The sequence below is a fragment of the Pristis pectinata genome, chromosome 14 (assembly GCF_009764475.1).
Source record: "Pristis pectinata isolate sPriPec2 chromosome 14, sPriPec2.1.pri, whole genome shotgun sequence".
NCBI lineage: Eukaryota > Metazoa > Chordata > Chondrichthyes > Rhinopristiformes > Pristidae > Pristis > Pristis pectinata.
The window spans coordinates 11,194,034-11,214,993 of record NC_067418.1 but is presented as its reverse complement, the minus strand read 5'-3'; the positions used below and the strand labels follow the sequence as shown (position 1 = coordinate 11,214,993).

General features: G+C 41.9%; 1 protein-coding gene across 1 annotated transcript in view; it reads left to right on the top strand.

Moving 5' to 3' along the window:
- ano1a (anoctamin 1, calcium activated chloride channel a) overlaps window positions 1–20,960 on the top strand; it is a 224,268-nt gene that overhangs the window by 41,798 nt on the left and 161,510 nt on the right. The gene's annotated exons all lie outside the window — the stretch shown is intronic.

Below are 20,960 nucleotides of genomic sequence, written 5' to 3'. Positions count from 1 at the left end.
CATTGAGATTTTCCTTTCACCTCCTCCCTTAACTTCAACAGGTCTTTAAGGAAGACAGTGTCAGTTTTCCAATATCTTTTCAGTGAAAATATGGTTCCCAATTCAGCGCATAACAGCTGAGCTCTAAAATTATGTTATGTTATGTTTCCTTGTTCTGAACTTCTACTTGAGGAACTGGTTTTTCTCCAATTATTTTATTCACCCTTCATTCATGTATAATAACTTAGTTTGAACATGTCTTATTCTTCCATACACAAGCTTGTTGGAGGTGTGAAGGGTATGGTAATGGTGGGTAGAGCGGTTAGTATTAACATGGGATTGAGTGTGGATGGGAGGCATAAATCAAGAAACTTTTAACGCTCTTTGGTTGCTCATTCACTGACATGCGAGGTTGAGGGAGACCAGGAGTCTCCGATTTAACCTGCTCTATGGGTTTTCCCATGACAACAGGTCTCTCAGTCCTCAGGACACCAGCTGCTGAAACAAAAGAGTTCGTGTTTAGACTCCATAAAAGCCATGCCAAGGTTGTATCCCCCTCTTCTGCTTGGACTGGGGAAAGGAGCTCCTCAGACTTCTCCCTGGGGTTGCAGCTTAACACTCTCCTGGAACCCTTGTCCTCTGCCTGCTCTGAGCTCCTCCCTGTCTGACTGAACACCCAGCCTGTCAGTCCGGCTGACATCCCAGTGAATAACTTGTGAGGGGCAATTCCAAAAGAAGTACACTGTCCCATAGCATACAGGAATTCCAAGAATTCCATGCATCCCATCCGAAGCTTCGCCAGGTTCCCCGTCAGAACTTTATGGAAAGAATCAAAGAATCATTGAAAATTTACAACATGGAATGACGCCATTTGGCCCATCATGTTGATGCTAGTCATAAAGTAGCTACCTAATTGAGTCCCACCTTCCAGCATCAGATCCTTAGCACTGCAGCTTACAGCTCTTCAAGAACACATATACTCGTTAACAGTGATGAGGGTTTCTGCCTCCACCACCCTTTTAGCAACATGGAAAAATGTTTCTTCATCTCCCTGCTAATCGCTCAATTATTTAAAATCAATGCTTCTCGAGTTTTGACCCTTCTGCTCAGAGAAATAAGTCTTTCCCATTCCAAAGAGTTTTCCCTTTGCCTCCTCCAAACCAATCAAAAATAGCCCTAGCTTATCCAATCTTTCCTTTTAGGTACAGTTTTCAAATCCTGGCAGCATCCTTGTAAACTCCCTTTGCCCACTCTCCAGTGTAATCACATCTTTCTCGCAATGTGGTAAACATCATTGCCAGCGTCTCAGCCCACCCAAACACCACTGAATGATTTCTACCTCAATCAACATCTAGGTCCCAGTCTTTGCAATCTTCCCATAGCTAAACTCTCTTAGCCCTGGTGATCCTACACTGTATGCTCACAAAGCTAATAAATCCTTCCTGAGGTGTGATACCGTCAAGTCATTGTAGCATTACCAATGGTGTCATTACATAGCTGGAATGAAATGTCCACCTCTTTATTCTTCACACCCTCTGAAACAAAAGCTACCATCTAATTACTCCAGTTAATTAATGATTCTTTCCATCAATCCATTGTCTTAAGCGATACCTGTATGTGGGCCTCTGATATCTCCATTCCTCCCCTGTTTTAGAAAATACTCTGATTTATCTATCTTAAATCCAGAGATACACCTACATGCTACAGCAGATGGCTCCTGAATAGCTGAAACAAAATAGGCCAAATCTGTAACTGTTATGTGAACAAGCATTTGAATTATAAATTGTTCAGTTGTGAATTGTACAAATTGTTGACATTTTTGTTTTAGGATCATTTACTATGATTTAAGGTAGGAATTGATAGGAAATGAAATTATGATTAATTGTGTCTAACAACTTAATTGTTAAGCTTGGACAATGTACTCTGGGTGTATCATTTGCATATAATATTGATATAGAAAGGTGGGCCGGAGGGCCTGTACTGTGCTCTAATGTTCCTTTATGCTCATTAAGATTTAGAGAGAAAAATACTTGCTCTTATACATTACTTCAAACAGCTTCAGGATATTTCAATGCACATTATATCCACTGAAGTCACTGTTAGGATATAAAGGCATGGTCCTCAGGAAGCTGTGACCATCCAAGAATGTGATAATGATCGGGTAATGTGTTCTAGTGATTTGGCTGAGGGATAAGTATTGGGCAGAACTCCAGAGAGAATTCTCCTGTCTTTCTGCAAAACAGGATTGCAAAGATCCACATGAGAGGTCAGATAGGACTGGATAAAGGTTTCTTTTGAACAGGATGATATGCTCAAGCTGGAATGTGAAGTCACAACTTAATAATGCAGGGGCAAAGATGCTCCTCACCAAGCCATAGTTGTTACTACAGCTGCTAATACACAACATAATCACTTGGTATCATTACACGGGAAATTTTACAGGTCAGAAATGATAGTGTGAAAATGGATGGTGGAACGTTTATTTAAAGGATCGATATAACAATAAGATCAGTGTGATTTATATACATTGTATTCATATTCCTGAACCAAAGGCTGAAAGCAGCTGTCATTAAAAGGCAGACATTTTGTGTATAGCTATTGCTTTTAATGGCGTGTAGGAAGCTCCATTTGCAATGTTACAAGTAAAGAAGTCGTAGCCTTCGATGAGTAGACATTAATTCAGCTCTGTGCAAACCAAAGGTGGAGTGGTGTTGCAAACTATGTTACCATTGGCTATTGAAATCTTTGCAGGCTTAAGGTGTGAGTCAAAAGGCTCCTGGTGATAGAGATTCCCACTGAAGCCAGCTAACTGATTCATCAGAACCTGTCTCATCTCAAATGTCAGACCAGTTTCAGGAAGGTCACCATAAAGTTGTGCTGTACAGTGCAGCGTCCACCAGCAGCCTCACTTCAGTGGCTACACTGGAAAAGAAATGAGCACTGCTGCTGTTACCTCTTCTCCCCAAACCAAGCAACACTCTTACTGGTCACCTGCCATGAGCAAAGGACTTGTTTTTACCTTGGGTGGAATTAGACGCTAAGTATCTTGGTGGAAGTTGGAAGAATGTTGGTGGAAGTTTCCGGGTGAGTTTGTTGTAAATCGTGGAGCTCCATGGAGAGCATTGGCCCAGATCCATTGGCCAATCAGATTTATATATCCTGAAGACACACGAGACTGCAGCTGCTGGAATCTGGAAACAAAAAAAACTGCTGGAGGAACTTGATGGGTCAGGCAGCATCTGTGGAAGGAAATGGGCCGTTGACGTTTCGGGTCGGGATTCTTCATCTGGACGATTATGTATTCCAGATGTGGAGGGTCAAATGTGCCAAGTCCCCCATACCCAAGGGGTACGCTGCAAGATAGGGCAGCTTCTGAGTAATGACTGGGCCTCAGGCAACGTAACCTGAAGCCCAGCCTACAGAACACCCTGGCGCCCTTTGACCGCCCATTGTTCCCCAAGGCTCTTAAGTAGTTCTTAAGTGCTTCTGACTTGAAGAAACATTTAAAAATTAGTTATACAGACTAAAACAGTTGTAAAAAAATGTGAATACAAAATTAAAACACATTATTAACAAATAAAGAAAAGTAAAGTAAAATAACTTATTTTTCTGCAGGGTCAGTAACCCCATTGAAAGAGCATTCATACACCAACCCTCATAGTGTAAAGCTGGGGGCAGGATGTCAAGTGTATTCAGTGACACAGCTAGTAGAGCTGCTGACTCACAGCTCCAGCGACCCGGGTTCAATCCTGACCTCAGGTGCTGTCTGTGTGGAGGTCACATGTTCTTCCAGTGAGTGGGTGAATTTCCTCCAGTCTCCTCCCAGATCCTCATTAACTTTCATTAACAGCTCATTAACTTTCAGGATAGCTATAGATAAGGATAGATATGGGGCTAGCGGGAGGGTATTAAATTGGAGCAGGGCTAATTACGAAGGCATAAGGCAGGAACTAGGTAGAGTAAACTGGGAAAACCTTTTTGCTGGCAAGTCCACGTCGAGCATGTGGAAAGGGTTTAAGGATCAAATACACAGAGTATAGGATAGGTATGTCCCGATTAGGAGGAAGGACAGGAATGGGAAAATAAGGGAACCTTGGATGTCCAGAGAAGTAATGAACTTAGTCAAGAAGAAAAAGGACAAGTATGTAGAGCTTCGGAAGTTAGGATCAGACAGAGCATGTGAGGACCATGGAGAAGCTGGAAGTGAACTCAAGAAAGGTATTAGGAAAGCCAGGAGGGGCTATGAAAAGTCCTTAGCAAGTAGGATTAAGGAGAATCCAAAGGCATTCTATACCTACGTCAGGAATAAGGATAATGAAGGAAAGGGTAGGACCACTTAAGGATAAAGAAGGGATTCTATGTTTGGATGCAGAGGATGTGGGGGAGGTTCTGAATGAGTATTTCTCTTCAGTATTTACCCAGGAAAGGGACATGCAGGATGCAGAAATTGGAACTGAGGGCAGAAAGATGTTAGGGCATTTAGAGGTCAAGGAGGAGGTAGTGTTAGATTTCCTAAACAGTATTAAGGTGGATAAATCCCCGGGATCCAATGGGATATACCCCAGGTTACTGAGGGAGGCGAGAGAGGAAATTGCTGGGGCCTTGACCAGTATCTTTGTCTCCTCTTTGACCACGGGTGAGGTCCCAGATGACTGGTGAATGGTTATTGTTGTTCTTCTATTTACGAAAGGAACAAGGGAAAATCCGGGGAACTATAGACCGGTGAGTCTCACGTCAGTTGCAGGGAAATTGCTGGAGAAAATTCTTAGAGATAGGATATACAAGCATCTGGAATCCAAAGGCTTGATTAGGGAAAGCCAGCATAGCTTTGTGCAGGGCAAGTCGTGTCTTACTAAGCTGGTTGAGTTTTTTGACAGGGTGACAAGAGAGATTGATGAAGGTAGAGCTGTAGATGTCATCTATATGGACTTCAGTAAGGCATTTGACAAGGTCCCACATAATCGGTTAATCAAGAAAGTTCGGATGCATGGGGTCAGTGGAGAATTGGCTGCGTGGATCCAGAACTGGCTTGCCCACAGAAGACAGAGGGTGGTGGTTGAAGGGACTTATTTGGGCTGGAGGCCTGTGAGTAGTGGTGTTCTACAGGGATTTGTGCTGGGACCTTTGCTGTTTGTGATGTACATAAATGACCTGGATGAGTATGTTGATGGGTGGGTTAGTAAGTTTGCAGATGATACCAAGATTGGTGGAGTTGTGAATAGTGCAGAAGACTGGTGACAGATACAGTGTGATATAGATCAGTTGCAGATGTGGGCAGAGAAATGGCAGATGGAGTTTAACCTGGACAAATGTGAGGTGTTGCACCTTGGCAGGACTAATGTCAAGAGGTAGTACACTCTTAAGGCAAGACCCTTAACAGTGTTGAAGAGCAGAGAGACCTTGGGGTGCAAGTCCATGGCTCATTGAAAGTGGCTACACAGGTAGACAGGGTGGTAAAGAAGGCTTATGGAATGCTTGCATTTATTAATCAGGGTATTGAGTACAGGAGTCAAGAAGTTATGATGCATTTCTATAGAAATGCCGCATTTAGAGGATTCCGTGCAATTCTGGTCACCTCAGCATGTCGAGGCTTTAGAGAGGGTGCAGAGGAGGTTTACCAGGATTAGAGGGTATGTGCTATCAGGAGAGGCTGGATAAACTTGGGAGTGTATAAAATTATGAGGGGAATAGATAGGGTGGACAAGCAATATCTTTTTCCCATTATTGAGTGATCCAATACCAGAGGGCATGCATTTAAGGCGAGAGGCGGTAGGTTCAGAACAGACGTGAGGGGTAAGTTTTTCACTCAGAGAGTGGTGGATGCCTGGAATGTGTTGCCTGAGAGGGTGGTGGAGGCAAACTCATTGGGGGCTTTTATGAGGGGCTTGGATGGGCACATGAATGAGAGGAAAATAGAGGCATATGGGCATTCTGTAGGTAGAAGGGAATAGCTATATTGACACAACATTGTGGGCCGAAGGGCCTGTTCTGTGCTACACTGTTCTATGTTCTATCCCAAAAATGTGCAGGTTGGTAGGTTAATTGGCCACTGTAACTTGCCCCTAGTACATAGGTGAGCAGGGGAAGTTGATGGGGATAAAAAAATGGGATTAGTGTAAGGTTTGCATGAATAGGTGCTTGACATTTGGTGCGGACAATGAGCCATAGGGCCTATGTTGGTACTGTATTACTCTAAGGTCCTCACTGTTCAGTAGTGAGTCTAGCAGTGGAATGAGAACTCACACGTCCTGGCATCAGAGCTTCAGGACATATCGGATTCCTGCACATCAATGCACATGCTTGGCAATCCATGACTCCCTGGGCATGAAACATCTAACAGCAGGTAAACAAAGTGTGATCCAGTTGGAAGATGGGATTGAACAAACAGGGATGAAGAGTGAGGGCAAATCAGCAGAGAGGATTGTAGAACAATAGTGGGATACCCCATGAAAAACAATTTATCATCAGAGTCCATTAAATGTCCAGGAACCTATTGGTGCTTTCAGTCTTACATTGAGAAATAAGGAGGGATAAAATTATTTGAACTGAATTTTTAAAATCGCTTGCAGTTTATACACATTACTAAAAATGCCAAATTACTTCTGAATTGAGCGGGCATTTAAGAGTCAACCTCACTGGTGGGTCTGGAGCTATATAGTGGCCGGACCTGGAAAAGACAGGAGATTTCCTCCCCTGTAGCACATTAGTGGACAGACAGGTTTTACAACAACAAACAATCTGTTGGAGGAACTCAGTGGGGTTGAGCAGCGTCCATGGGGGAAAGGGAAGTGTTGACGATTTGGGTCCTGATGCAGGGTTTCGACCCGAAAGATCAACAATTCCTTCCGTCAGGTTCTTGAACCAACCTAAAAAACCCGAATTCTACCTCAGACTATGTCTCCCGCAACTTGCACTAATGTCATTATGGTTAATTTTCTTTATTGTGTTGTGTAAGTTATGTATAATTTATGTTTATGTAATTTACGCTTGTCATGTTTGTAATGTACTGTGTGGCTGCTGCAAAAAGCCAATTTTCATGGCACTTATACCGTGGGTATGTATGCCCATGACAATAAACTTGAACTTGAACTTGACCCACTGAGTTCCTCCAGCAGATTGTTTGTTGCTCCAGATTCCAGCATCTGTAGTTCTGTGCGTCTCTGGGCTTTACAACCATCTTGTTGTTCCATGGCAGCCAGTGTTAATGTCGCCTTTTCCCTCCAGGTTTATTAAAGTACTTGAATTTAGAATCTTGAGCTGACAGGGTGGGATTTGAACTCATGTCTTTAGATCAATGGCAAAGGCTTTTGGATGCTCTACCTGTAATATAACCACCATGCTCTGCAGCACTTGGGTTATAAATATATAAAAAATATATTAAAAATCAGGAAAAAAATGAACAAATAAGTGAAGAAATTAAGAAGTTAGGTTAAGGAAAATGATAACTAAATATAAGGAAAATAATCAAAAACTTCAAAAGGAACAGTAAATATTTCATAAAATTATCAGTAAAAGGGGCACTGTTTAATGAGCCACATAGTCGTACAATGCATCCTGAAAAGAATGTATGATTTACCAACCAGCTACATTTTATCTATATTTATATTACTAATTCTCTGTTAGAATAGATATGTTATTGAGTGAACGAGTTGACCTTGGCATTGTTCAAATAGAAAATAAGACTTTGAAACCATAAATTAGAATTTTCTTACTATAACATTGAAAGTAATAAGGCCTTAATTTGAAATAATAAGAACATTGTATTATAGTAACACAACAACACTGCAGTACCTTGACATGTTTAATGACACTGTTAACAGTTGAGGTGACAGGAGGCAACATATTATAATGAATAATACCTTCCAAGTTGATAAGGTTGGTTTAGATTAGGCTATTGGCACCTTCTCCATCCATCTTTCGGATATTAGTGTGATGAACTGCGTTCAATAACCACAGCAACAATAATAACTACTATTTATGCAACCCCCTTAATATAGTGAAACGTTCCAAAGCTCTTCAGTGGAAAATTAGCAAACACACATTAGGAAACATTGGGGTAGAAGGTTAAGAGCTTGGTCAGAGGCGGTTCTTATGGAAGGTCTTGAAGAATGAAAGGGGTGAGAAGTGGAGAGGGTTTGGTAGGACAATGAAGAGTTTACAAGCTCGACAGCTGAAAGCATGGCTGCCAGTGGAAGCGCCAGTCAATTCAGGATGTCCGGAGACTAGAACTGGAGGAGGACAAATATCCCAGAAAGTTAAATGGCTGGAGGAAATTAGTGAATCAGAGGCCTTGAATGGATTTGAAAACAAGCATGTGAATTATAAAATAAGTGTTGCTTTGCTGGGAACAAATGTTGTCCATTATCGTTAAAGCATGACCTTGATGATTTTTTGCTTGTTCTTTCTAGATAGGTCTAGCATTATTTCTCTGTTCATATCTCAGATCCGACTATTGTGGGAAACAGTGAATTATTTCCCTATCTGTCTGGTTAATCATCGAGTTTTCTCTATAAATTGACTCACTCATATGATTCTGTCCATTTCCCAGCCCACTGCCTACTTCTCCACATCCTTTGCATCACAGCCTCCATCTTTTACACCATTGATATTTAAACTCCTTCAATCCTGTTTCAACGAATACGTGGTTGCAAGGATTCCCTTATTTGGTGAAAAATATAGGGAGACAAGTCAAGTACTTAAGAGGAGTATCATTGTTTAATTAATTGAGAAAAGCCAGGCCTATGCATGGGTTGAAAACTTCTTTCATTTTGTCTACACTTAAATAATGAGAGGAAGACAGGCAAGATAAGAAGTTGTTAGTCTAGGAGATTTCTTGGTCAGTGAAACATTAACCTCCATTCGGTCTTGACAAGTCTTGGTTATTGCCATTGATTGGATCCAGCTGCTTACTGAAATATTCTTTTGTCTTCAAAGTACACAATACTCTCTTGGTGCCCATGATTGCTAGCATTAACTCCTATTATTCCATGTGTTAACAAGGGTAGTTGTTGAGAGATCTAAGAACTAAGAAGCATGGTCTTCAAATGAAAATATGTCCATTTAGGAATCAGAATATGGAAAAGCTTCTTCGTTCAGAGGTTTGTGAATCCTTGGAATTCTCTGCTTAGGTTCAATCAATTGAGTATATTTGAGGCTGAGATCAATGGATTTTTGGACTTCAGGGAATCAAGAGAAATGGGGATGAGGTGGGAAACAAGACGTGATGTAATGGTTTGACCATGATCTTATTGGTATGCAGAACAGGCTTCAGGGGGGCTATACCTACATATTTCTTATGCTTATAGTAGGAATGTTAAAACCCAACTTGGGAATTTTAAGGGCACATTTCCAAAAATGTACACTGTAAGTATGATATCAAAGCAAGGTTTCCACTGTCAGTGTAAGATGTTAATACAGCCTTAAGAAAGAGTCAGGGCATCTGAAGATGAAGCATCTCTCCACTGGAGTGAAGCAGGAGGTGGTCTACCTCAATTTTTAACCGAGAGGATGAAGCCAATATTACAGACAGCTTTCAGCCAACTTTGGAAGATCCTTTCTCTGGAAACTGTCCGCATTGACATGCTTCATATGCTGAAAGAATCAGTAAACTTCACTTATTTGCACCTCATTTACACCTTCTCTACATCCCTGAAACCTCAGAAAAGAAGTACATAGTTAGAGACTATTAATTTTATTCCCTGCAATCCTCCTTATTTGTTTGGTTGACGCATTTAGTCTACAGTTTTCAAAGGAGAAGATTCACTTTGAAATTTTGTTTCTTTTTTTTATTATCTTGCTGCTGGATTAGTTTATCTAAATGTGATTACTCTGGTGATTCAGGAAGAATGTACACCATTTGAGGATTTTTCCATCGATGCGGGAAAACATTCATATTAGGCCTGCCTAAATTAGAAGCCCAATGAAAATTAATTAAGGGTCAGGCAACTGAACCAAAATATGGGAAGATGTGTGACTAGAGTTGATGGACCACACAGCTATAGATTGAGATGGTTCACAGGCCATTGTTTTCTATTATTGTCCTTTGAGCTTGCAAAGACAGAAGACTAAAAATAAAATATATGAATGGGATGAAGCATTTTGAAGCTTTCTTTGTTTGCCTTTAACCATCAGTGGAGATATCATAACTTCCCCTCATGAAAGGGAATGAGTGGCAGAGAATTCACTGAATACAATGGATGTAATGGACCAAATAATTGGTATTGGTATTGGTTTATTATTGTCACTTGCACCGAGCTACAGTGAAAAACTTGCATATCGTTTGTACAGATTAATTCATTACACAGTGCAGATACATTGAGTTAGTACAGAGTGCATTGAGGTAGTACAGGTAAAAACAATAACAGTACAGAGTAAAGTCTCACAGCTACAGGGAAGTGCATTGCAGGTAGACAATAAGGTGCAAGGTCAAACAAGGTAGATTGTGAGGTCAAGAGTCCATCTCATCGTATAAGGGAACCACTCAATAGTCTTATCACAGTGGGATAGAAGCTGTCCTTGAGCCTGGTGGTACGTGCCCTCAGGCTCCTGTATCTTCTGCCTGATGGGAGAGGAGAGAAGAGAGAATGACCCAGGTGGGTGTGATCTTTGATTATGCCGGCTGCTTCACCAAGGCTTCACCAAATAATCTTTTTATATTCCAATGTTGTTTTATGTCAACTGCTAGAATTAGAAGACAATGAAACCAGAGGTATTTGATAAATAAAGGTTGCGCATTATATGTCACCAGTTCTTTGAGGGTCACCGTTTCTCATCATACTGAGGGTTTCAAGATTGAAGAGGAAACATGATCTACACTCTTTGTAATGGTTTGTTTACAAATTGAGTTGAACATGTTGTGTAAAAGATGGTTATGGTATCAATGCAGGTGTTCCTCAGGGCAGTCCCTTTAGTTCAGCCAGCATCTGCTGCCTTATCATTAAACTTCCTTAAGATAAGATATCTTTATTAGTCACATGTACATCGAAACACACAGTGAAATGCATCTTTTGCATAGAGTGCTCTGGGGGCAGCCCACAAGTGTCACCACGCTTCCCATGCCAACATAGCATGCACACAACTTCCCAATCCGTACGCCTTTGGAATGTGGGAGGAAACCGGAGCACCCAGAGGAAACCCACAGAGACATGGGGAGAACGTACAAACTCCTTACAGACAGCGGCCGGAATTGAACCTGGATTGCTGGCGCTGTAATAGCATCACACGAACCGCTACACTACCGGGCCTTCCATCCAGCAACCCTTCCTGGTTGCATAATGTTCAGTTCTATTTGAAGCTCTTCAGGAAATGAAGCAATCCACACATGGATATAGCAAGACATGAACAACTTTCAGCCATGGGCTGATGAGTGATAGGTGATATCTGCACCAGACAATGACCATCTCCAACCAGAGTGTGAGGACTTATAATGATATTCAATGGCATTACCATTGATTTCTCCCCATCCTTTCTCCTCAACCCCCATTCATATCCTTGGGATCCATACTGACCAGAAACTCAACTGGACCTGCCATGTAAGTAGTGTGACTGCAAGAACAGGTCAGAGGCTGGCCATTCTCGGTGAATGACTCATGTTGTGACATGGTAAAGCTTTTTATCATTTCATCAAGTCAGGAACATGATAATGTGCTCTCCGCTGGCTGGGTAGGTACAGCTTTAATAACACTCAAAAAGTTCAACATCATCGAGAAACAGAGGGATCTTGGGGTCCACGTCCATAGATCCCTCAAGGTTGCCACGCAGGTCGATAGGGTTGTTAAGAAGGCGTATGGAGTGTTGGCCTTCATTGGTTAGGGTACTGAATTCAAGAGCCGCGAGGTGATGTTGCAGCTCTATAGAGTTCTGGTCAGACCACATTTGGAGTATTGTGTTCAGTTCTGGTCGCATCATTATAGGAAGGACATGGAAGCTTTAGAGAGGGTGCAGAGGAGATTTACCAGGATGCTGCCTGGATTGGAGAGCATGTCTTATGAGGATAGGTTGAGCGAGCTGGGGCTTTTCTCTTTGGAGAGAAGGAGGATGAGAGGTGACTTGATAGAGGTGTACAAGATGATAAAAGGCATAGATCGAGTGGACAGTCAGAGACTTTTTCCCGTTGCGACAATGGTTAACATGAGGGGTCATAATTTTAAGGTGATTGGAGGAAGGTATAAGGGGGATGTCAGGGGTAAGTTTTTTACACAGAGAGTGGTTGGTGCATGGAACGCACTGCCTGCAGCGGTTATGGGGGCAAATACATTAGGGAAGTTTAAGAGATTCTTAGACACATGAATGATAGAAAAATAGGGGGCAATGTGGGGGGGAAGGGTTAGATAGATCTTAGAGCAGGATAAAATGTCAGGACAACGTTGTGGGCCAAAGGGCCTGTACTGTGCTGTAGTGTTCGATGAACTCTTATGTTTGATTGGCACCCCATCCACTATCTTAAACCTTCATTCCCTTCACCAGCCATGCACAGTACTACAGCGTGTCCCATCTACAAAATGCACTGCAATTACTTGTCTTGAGTACTCCAGCAGCTCTTCTTAAACCCACACTTCTACAACCAAGAACAGAGGCAGCATGAGCAAGGGACACCACCACCTACAAGTTCCCCTCCAAATAGTACACAAATCAGACTGCTACAAAATATCATCACTCCTTCATCATCACCGGGTCTAAATCCTGAACCACCCTGTCCAACAGTGCTCTGGGAGCACTTTGATCAGAGGACTGCAGTAGTTCAAGAAGGTGATTCACCACCAACTCCTGAAGGGCAGTTAGGGATGGTCAGTAATTGCTGGTGATGTCCGCACTTGGAATCTGAATACAAAAAAAAATTTTTTGGTTGTAAACCCATGTAGTAATTCCAAGCTCTTCATAATATACTATTCTAAAGTACGAAAGGACACATTATATGGTTTCTTTCACATCCTCAGGATTAAGCCTAGTACTTTGGATTACATATGTTAAGAGTAACAACATCCAAAAATGTCCTATCAACAGCATTGGGTTAAGTGTCCGGTTAATTTATTTTGGTGGTTGGCCCGAACATGAGGACAATGGTGTTTCTTATTTGGAATAGCCCTGGAGATAGTCTCTGTCTGCCAGGTTGGATTTTTAGAGCCTTGGTCTCCTCTGAAACACAACACCTCTGAAAAAATATTGCACTAAAATGTCAGCCTAGATTTTACGCTCAGGACTTGGCAGGCAGCTTGGTACATCCTTGCGGTTCTCAGAGATGAGCATGCTATCATTGGGGAAAGCTGACCACAATAAAACTGTAGAAAGAAAAAGAGAAGGGTTAAGACAGAAATCCAGTATGACACAGTGGGCCAAATAGCCTCCTTCTGCACTTCAAATTTATATGATTCTATCATCTGTTTTAATTTTGTTTTGAAACTGAGCCAAATTTTCCTTTAAAAGATAGCTTCAGTCTTTTCATCTGTTTCTCCTAATATGTACCATCTTTAGAATTACAACTAACAAGTTCTGAAATGGATATTCGAAGATAATATTATGATGGCCTTTCACCATAATTTCCTAGGAATTACAGATTTAAAAAAAGTTCTCTTGAAACTTAAAATGCTGATGAAAAATAAGTGCGACAGATCGATAATTTAATTTCTGGATAAAGCTGCAATTTTCTGTACATTCTGTGCTCATAGAGAAAGCGGAGCAGTGAGGGATGATTTACACAGCCCCAATCCTCCCACAAAGCAATAGCACCATTCTGACGTACTCTGATCCATCGAACGTGGTGTATCGTAGTAACTTTTCTGGCGCAATGTTGCAAGTGCAACAAAATTTATGCAATTTTGAAAGCTCTAAGTGCATTGCCTCAATGACTGAGGAATGTTTTATTGTAGTTGGGAGAAAGATGAGGAGTTTTAGATCTGGCACTGGGACAGATATGCTTTCTTCTTCAAAGCCAAGAATGAGAGTAGACTAAGGGACCTAATAGGATAAAAAGCATCTATGTCAGCTGTCACAGTATGAAAATATGACAGGGGAGAAATCGGTCTTTGATGGTTGATGGCAAATATATATGTGGGTACTATCCACCTATCAAACTCACCTCTAGCTCGTTCAGTTCCACCTAAAGAAAAGATGGTGCAAAGTAAATGCAACTAGTGATGCTTAATTCCTCCTGACATATTGTAACTAAGTCAAATGCAAAATATTGGCATTGTCCCATTAAACAAAATTCCCCTTGGGATAAACCTTTATAAATATAAGCATGAGTAGACCATTCATCCCCTTGAGCCTGTTCAGTCCTCTTTGGTTGAATGGCATAACAAGGTTCCTCATGGTAGGCTCATCCGGAAGATTAAAATTCATGTGATCCACAGTGACTTGGCCGTTTGGATTCAGAATTGGCTTGCCCATAGAAGGCAGAGGGTAGTGGTCGATGGGACTTATTCTAGCTGGAGGTCCATGACTAGTGGTGTTCCATGATGAAAAGGTGGATGAGTGGGTTAATAAGTTTGCAGATGATAGAAAGATTGGATGGAGTAGAAGACTGCCAAAGGGTACAGCAGGATATAGATCAGTTGCAGATATGGGTGGAGAAGTGGCAGATGGAGATAATAAATCTATGTTTCACTTGTTTCATAACTAATATCCATGAGATCTTCTCAGACAGTCCCTTAGGTTCAAATGTGATTTGCTTCCACTCCAGTTCTGTAGGTTGTGAGGTGACTGATAAGGACAATGGGGAACTACAAACCCCATCCACAAAGGGATCAGGAGGTGCTCAATGATTGGGTAGTTTGTGAGGTGGTCCACTCCTTCTGCCTTTTACGCTGGGCTTCTGTGTGCCTCCAAAAGAAGGACGCAAAGTTCCCGCTGCCATTCTGGGAGCTGAATGTTCTAATGTGCGATTTGCAAAAGGCTAGTACACAGGCTAGGTGCTAGTGGGGGCACAATGCAGCAGCTAGAATGCACGGCTTTCACCCAGGTGCTCTGCTTTCCTCTCACATTCCAAAGATGTGCAAGTGGTAAGTAAATTACCTCGATTGTGCAGGTGAATGGTAGAAGCCGGAGGGAGTTGATGGAGATGTGGGGAAATTAAAATGAGATCAGTATAGGATTAGTGTAAATGGATCCTTGATGGTCAGCATGGACTCAATGGGCCAAAGGGCCTGTTTCCGTGTTGTATGACCATGATTCTGTGATACAGGTATGGGAAGCAATTAAGAAAGCCAACTAGAACATTATTATTTATTGCTAGTGGAATTGAATACAAAAGTGGAGAGGTTAAAAGGGCATTACTAATAGCACATCTGTGGTAGCGTACACAGCATGGATCTTTTTGTTTAAGGATGTCGGTGTGGTTCAGAGAAGGTTTACTTGTCTAACGCCTGGAATAGGTCTTATGATGAAAGCTTGGACAGGCTAGACTTTTATCTGTTGGAGAAGAGTGAGAAGGCACCTAATTGAAACAAACAAGATCCTGAAGGACCTTGACAGAGTGGTTGTGAAGAAGATGTTTCCTCTTTTACAAGAATCTAGGGCTTACCCACTTAAGACAGAGATGAGGTGATTTTTTTTCCCCTCTCAAGAGGTCGTGAGTCTTTGAATATTTTAAGGTAGAGGCAGAGAGACACTTTATAAGCAAGATGGTGAAAGGTTACCAGCTGAAATAGGAGTGCAGAGTTTAGCTTACAATCAAATCAGCCAGGATTTGATTGCATGGCAGAGCAAAGTAGCCCACTTCAAAATCAAACGTCAAAGTCAAGTTTATTGTCATATGCACAGATACATGTATGTACAAGTGCAATGAAAAACTTACTTGCAGCAGCATCACAGGCACATAGTATCAGCCAAGCAGCATTCACAAGAAAAACAGAACTTAAACATAATTGTACACAATTTTTACCCAATTTTGGTTGGGCCCTTGCTGGTATTGTGCCACTTCTCGGCATCAGCACAGCAAGATTTGCTGGCGAATGATAGCAGGGATGAAAGACAAATTCTGTGAAGACACTTTGTTGTTCTCCTTACAGCAGAGAAGGTAGAGATATTATATGGATGATTAAAATGACAGGATGATTAAAATGTTGACTGGGTGCAGCATAACATTGATGGCATTTATAATAGTGGGTAACTATTGAATACCCAGATGTGTGGAAAGTGATAAATGAACCATAGATGAAATGAGACATGCTTTTTTTGTTCACAGATACTTGTTATGATCTAGAATGTAGAGTCATAGAGTCATACAGCATGGAAACAGACCCTTTGGCCCATCATGTCCATACTAACCAATGAGCACCCACTTACATTATTCCCATTTTATTCCCCCTTGTTCCCTTCAACTCCCTCCGGCTTCTACCACTCACGTACACACCAGGAGAAATTTACAGCGGCCACTTAACCTACCAAAAAGCATGTCTTTGGGATGTGAGAAGAAAGCACCCGGAGTACCTGGAGGAAACACACCCTGTTACAGCCAAATCATTCAAACTCCACACACATCGCACCACAGGTCAGGAACGAACAGGGGTCACTGGAGCCGTGAGGCAGCAGTTCTACCAGTTGTACAACTGTGCAAACAGACGAAGGATATTCAATAACAACTTTCAAAGGGAGAGTGGTTGAATATGTAATAAAAAATATATACTGCTGGCTTATAGGGGGAGGAAAGTGAGACTAATTAGCTCTCAAAGAGCTACCATAGCCACAGTAGACAGAATGGCCTCCTTCCTTAATCTCTCTACTGTCTATGAAATGGACCTTCTACAGGGTCAGTTGCAAAAGTGACAGGTCTGAGGACTGTTAGTAAAGGTGGTAGTTAGTGGGCTTTTAATCTAACACACAGATCCTACACTCCCACAGGGTGTAACAACATCTTCCTGAGAATACCTTCTCCCGCAGTGGCAAATGGGGAAGACATTGTCAGCACCAGTAGACAGGGACTAGATGACTCAACCTGCTTTCACAGTTCCTATTATGGAGGAGGCATTGCTAAGCTTCTCTTTCACTCTTCCAATGGTACCCCAGAACGCTCTTCATCAAGTCGGAGAGTAATACAGCACAGAAACAGGCCCTTCACCCCATCTCGTCCATGCTGACCAATGTGCCCACCTAATCTAGTCCCATTCAGCCCTTATCCCTCTGAACCTTTCCTATCCATGTACTTATCCAAATATCTTTCAAATGCTGTTGTTGTACCTGTTTCAAAGGTACTTGGACAGGTACATGGATAGGGAAAGGTTTAGAGGGATATGGGTCAAACGCGGGCAAATGGGACTAATTTAAATGGGAATCTTGGTCGGCATGGACCAGTTGGTCCAAAGGGCCTGTTTCCATGCTGTATGACTCCATGACTCAACTATTCCTTGAAAGATACTCCTACTTCAGTTAAAACTAAGGGATACAGATTTAAAAAGGACAAATAAGGTACAGGAGAAATGCAAAGGAAAACATTTTTACAGAAGGTGGTGATGATCTGGAACTCACTGCCTGTAAAGATGGTGGAAACAGTCAGCGAGGGGTTTCAGAAGGGAATTGGGTAGGCACTGGAAGCAAAGTAATTTGCAGGGCTATGGTGAAAGAGCTGGGGAATGGGACTGAATAGATTGCTCCTTGGGGAGTCAGTGTGTCCTAGAAGGACTGAACAACCTCTTTCTCTCCATTAGCAATTCCATGATTTTATGGTTTAGTAACAGCAGGGTAGAGTCATAGAGTTATATAGCACGGTCCTTTGGCCTAACTCGTCCATGCCAACCAAGTTACCTGCCTGAGCTAGTCTCATTTGCCTGTGTTTGGCCCATATCCCTCTAAACCTTTCCTATCCATGTACCTGTCCAACAAATGTTGTAATTGTCCTGACTTCTACCACTTCCTCTGGTAGTTCATTCCATATTAGATATTAGATATTTATTTATTAGTCACATGTACATCGAAATGCACAGTGAAATGCGTCTTTTTGCATTACTAAGAATGTGCTGGGGCAGCCCGCAAGTGTCGCCACTCTTCCAGCGCCAACATAGAATGCCCACAGCTCCTAAGCTGTACACCTTTGGAAAGTGAGAGGAAACCAGAGCACCCGGAGGAAACCCACACAGACACAACAGTAGTTACAGCAATGAGTGCAAAAACAAAACTGAGTGGTCCACACTGAGGTAGTGCAAAAAGAAATGCTGAAGTGACAACAACAAAAGGGGTAGGATTAAGGGTTCAAGGACGCAGCAGCATCACCGGGAAGGGGATGTGAAAGAGGGGATTGGTACAGAAGTCTGATACAGAAGCTGTTCTTAAGACTGGCCGTCCGGGCTTTCAAGCTCCTGTATCTTCTCCCAGAAGGTAGAAGAGAGAATGGCATACCCACTACCCTCAGTGTGAAAAAGTTGCCCCTCAGGTCCGCTTTAAATCTTTCCCTTCTCACTTTAAATCTAGACCCTCTGGAAGAAGAAGAATTGTATTTTACTTACAATCACAGTTTTATCGGTTCACCATTATTTCATGAAAGTGGAATGTTCTGGATGTAAAGAGAGCTCACTGTTAGACATAGCAAGGCACATCATTTTTATACAAGGAACCAGGCAACCTGCCCATCACAGAACTGGCACCTCTGGAGTTATTAACATGAGTCATCTTTAATCCCGAGAATTCACTCCCTAAATCTCTGCATCTCTTGCTTTACGACGTCCATTAGAATTTATCTCTTTGACCAAGGTTCTGGTCATGTGCCTCCTTCTTCAGTATCAATTTTCTTGACTGCATCTGCTCCTACAAAAGATCTCAGGGCATTTAACCACATGTGGTTATTATTTTCTGATTTGTCATTATGAGGTTGGAGTTATGGAAGTGGTTGTTTGTTGGGGTTAATCATGACTCTTGTACATTAACAACTCGAGACAGATGCAAAATTATCAGAAAGACAGGTTTGAATGTTCTAATGGTCCTCAAGATCCTAATGTACCTAGCAACATAATCTAGGAAGATAAGTCCTAGTTTGTTGTCATGGGCATACATACACAGGGTATAAATGTCGCGGTAGTATAACAGTTAGTGTAACACTTTACAGCACCAGCGATCCAGGTTCAAATCCAGCCACTGTCTGTAAGGAGTTTGTACGTTCTCCCTGTGTCTGTGTGGGTTTCCTCTGGGTGCTCCGGTTTCCTCCCACATTCTAAAGACGTACAGGTTAGGAGGTTGTGGGCATGCTATGTTGGCGCCGGAGGCGCGGCGACACTTGCAGGCTGCCCCCAGAACACTACGCAAAAAGATGCGTTTCACTGTGTGTTTCGATGTATGTGTAACCAATAAAGAAATCTTACCTTATGAAAATTAGCATTTTGCAGCAGCAGCACAGTACATTAGAAACATGACAACATAAATTACATAAACTTAAATTGACATAAATTATACATAACTTACACAACACAATAAACAAAAATAACATCATGACATTAGTGCAGTTGAGGGAAACATAGTCTGAGGTAGAATTAGGGTCTTTTCAGGTTGGTTCAAGAACTTGATGGCAGTGGGGAAGAAGCTGTTGTTGAACCTTGAGTTGTGGGTCTTCAGGCTCCTGTACCTCCTGCCTGATGGCAGCATCGAAAAGGGAGCATGGCCTGGATGGCGAGGATCCTTAGTGATGGATGTCGCCTTCCTGAGGCATCGACTCTTGTAGATGTCCTCGATGGTAGGGAGAGCTGTTCCCATGATGGAACTGTCTGAGTCCACTGCCCTCTGTAGCCTCTTGTGTTCCTGTGCCAGGCCATGATGCAATCAGTCAAATGCTTTCCACAGATAAGATCCTGAACACTGCTTCACAGTTGGCATTGATCCATCAAACAATAAATTAATATATTTTCACCTTACTGGAAGCAAGATTTTACTTCAGCAGTAAATAAATCAGTATTTTACATGGGATTTGGGTGTCTCTAGCAAGACTAGCATTTATTGGCCACCATCCACATTTAGATTTTTGTGAAGGAGGTACTTGACCCTCTACAGTCCTTCTGGTGAAGGTACTCCTACACTATGGCTAGTGGTTTTTAGGATTTGGACCCAGCAATGTTTGAGGATCAACAACATATTTGAAAGTTAGGATAATGTGTAATTTTGAGGGACACTTACAGGTGTTGGCTCTTCATGCGTGCCTGCTAGCCTGACCCTTCTTGGTGTAGGGTTTGGGTGCATTTGGTGGTTCCTGCCCAACCTTACACACCGTCTGTTGGCTGGGTATGGCAATAATATTGATAGCTAGTTCAATTACCTTGCAAAATTAAAAGAAAATGCCGGAAATCAGAAATAAAAAGTGTAAATTTATAAAGCCATGGCAAGTCTGTCAGCAAATGCAAGGTGAAAAGTCAGTTACCCTTTTGCCAGTCTACTTTTGGAAGAGGTGTTACACCTAGAATTTTAACTGGACTTTACTTTGCTTACACAGGTTATGTATTTACAGCATTTTCTGATTTTTATTTCAACTGCATTTTTTTAATCAACAAAGTGCATGTTGAGAGAGTATGAATTTGGATGAGGAGATTTGCATTTGGCTAGCAAATTGGTCAAACAACCAATTTGGGGTGTTGTCCACAAAACACAGGAACCATCAAAGCAAATGGCCCATACAATTTAGAACTGAATTGGTAATAGTAGATTAAAATCTGATTATCAGATTCAATCATGTAAACTACATCCTGCAGTATGTATCAGTCGAGGGAAGCTTTAAGAATACAAGTGGCTGTGGGTAATCTCCAAGAACAACTAGTGAACACAAGATCTTGATACTGGAGCAAGCAGTTGTAAATGGGGCATGTAATCATTTTCATAAAGTGATGCCAAGTTTTAACCACTTCCTCCAGTTATAACCACCAGTTATTTGGCTCATTTACTGACCCTAACTATTTCAAGTTATTTCAAGGGAGTGTTGCCAGATGAAATTTGGCACCAAGGTAGTGTTTGGCTAATGAAGTAGGTTTTAAGGCTCCCCATCCCTCCCCCACCTCCCCTCCTATGGAAAAGTAGTA